This window comes from Panthera uncia, unplaced genomic scaffold, assembly GCF_023721935.1.
Source record: "Panthera uncia isolate 11264 unplaced genomic scaffold, Puncia_PCG_1.0 HiC_scaffold_1395, whole genome shotgun sequence".
NCBI lineage: Eukaryota > Metazoa > Chordata > Mammalia > Carnivora > Felidae > Panthera > Panthera uncia.
The window spans coordinates 76,831-79,070 of NW_026058025.1; positions in this window are offsets into that span (position 1 = coordinate 76,831).

A 2,240-nucleotide genomic window follows, 5' to 3' on the forward strand; every position below is an offset into this window, starting at 1 on the left:
CACAACCATCTTGCTACCGACCATCTGCTGTTGATGGCTTTGCTTCTGGGACCAAAGTGGCTGCCAATGACCAGAGTAGACTGTGACCAATCCCTCTATACGTGCTTCAGGTATTCAGGCATTCGGTGTCTCAGGTGTCCTTTCCTGAGAAGAGTCAGGCCTTGATCTCAGGAGAGTAAAAATACCCACTAATGCCTCCTCCCAACAGAAAACCCTTCCACAAAGGGCCGGAGCAGAGTGCCTGCTTGCCCAAGCCTCAAGAAAAAGCAGGCATTTAAAAATATGTACTTGTTTTTTGTAGCCATCAATATTTCAGAAACATAGGGGTCTAATCCCAAAGCACTTCCTTGAGTGAACTTTTGCTTTTTTTTGTTTTCCATAAAATAATCTTATGTTATTTTTGAAGAAACTTGAAGTTTAGGCCAACCTCTCACCATGTACTGGAAAAAGGACAGAGAGGAGAAGTGATGTGCATGTGACACAACTCATCAGCAATAAATGCACAATAAGGAGAATCAGGTATTCTGACCTCCTGTATGCTATTTTGAAAAGCTTTTTTTGGTTCATGATAAAAACAAAAAAAAAGTAACACCCATATGTGGTTTTCTTGCTGCTAAATAGGACTGGAAATTTTGTCATTCTTTACATATCCAGGATTTTGTTGTTGTTGTTGTTGAAAACAAATCTCCATTGCCATCCCACTAAGAACCTAAAACAGAGAGGCAAATTTACAGGTGTAAAATGAAAAGAAAATACAAATATGAGAAAGAAAACTGTGAAGCAAATTTACTTCATTTTCAGTTTTCAAGTCACTGAAAAGAAACAGGATGCTATGACAAAGGATGTAGATCATGCCTTTTGAAAATAACATTGGTCACTTTCTAACAATAAATGTATTACATGTTATTTTGGAAAGTCCGGAAAAGTATAAACCTTTTTAAAAAATTCAACAAAATTGAGGTCACATACGCAAATAATTTCAAAGAATCTATCAGTCCTTCTAATTTCCTTTACATGTACTAATAACCATTTGTATATTTTCTACTTGAAAAATATGGGGGATTACCACTTTCTATTAGGAAATCAAGTAAGTCCATTTGGTGAGAAATTAACTGAATTTCTTATTTAAAAAAATCTAAGCTCATGGAGCATTGTTGGAGTCATTGACTTGCAGAAATTTCTAGTGACTCAGTGGCTATTCTAGCCTTCATCTCTGCCATACCACCTTTATAAACTGCTAGTAGTCACTCCAAATAAGGTAATGAAGGAAAGCAGTAGTAACTCAGATTTAACTTGACCTTGTAATCTCTACTGCCGAAACACTATTAGCTCATTCACCTTCTCCAATATATCAATTTCCTATCAACTGATTTCTTTCTTATATCCCCTTTTCCCACCTTGCTCTCTCTTATCCAAGCATGCTAAATTGTATGAAGAGAGCTTTTATGGTTTAAATATGATATTGTATATAAAACCTATCATGTATTCTTTTTCAGGTTAGATTATTTTCATTCCATAAGCATATTCAAAATATTAACTACTTATGTGAAATTGCCAGAAGCATTTTGACACTCCGTTTTCAGAATCAAATATTTCTTTCTTCATTAGTGCTGAATCTACATAAAACTGATGATCCTGGTTATTCTCGTAATGATTTTGTTTCTAAACCTTGGACTTTATAGAAATAATTAATTATAGCATGTATCCGTTTTTTAAGGCTAAATTGGATAATGGTTTAATAGCTCAAGGAGATTACTTGTGAGAATTTAAGACTTATAAGATTCGGTTTTCCCCAAGTCTATTTTCCTACAGTGATCCATGGCTTTGATTCCAGTAAATCACCAAAACCAGGGTAGGTGATGCACTTGCATTGTGAGCTAGCCTCGCTATCTTAGCCAAAAAGTTAGGTAGAGAGAACATAATTTGGTAAGGAAAACTTACCTTGTCAAACCAAATTAACAACTTTCGTGATTTAAAAAAAAAAAAAAGTAAAAAAGTGCACCCAATTGGTAGGTCAGTTCATATTAAATAGTATATTAAAAACGAATAGCTTTATTTTTATTTGCTACGTGTTCACATGCTGCCAGTGGCTGCCCTGAGTGCAAATAAAAACCACCTAGAGAATTAAAGGAATACCTATCCTCGGGCTCCACCCCCCATGGAGTCTTGATTATTTGGTTGAGGCAGGCTTGAGACATCAGGATTTTTAAAGCTCCCCAGGTAATTTTAATATGCAGTCA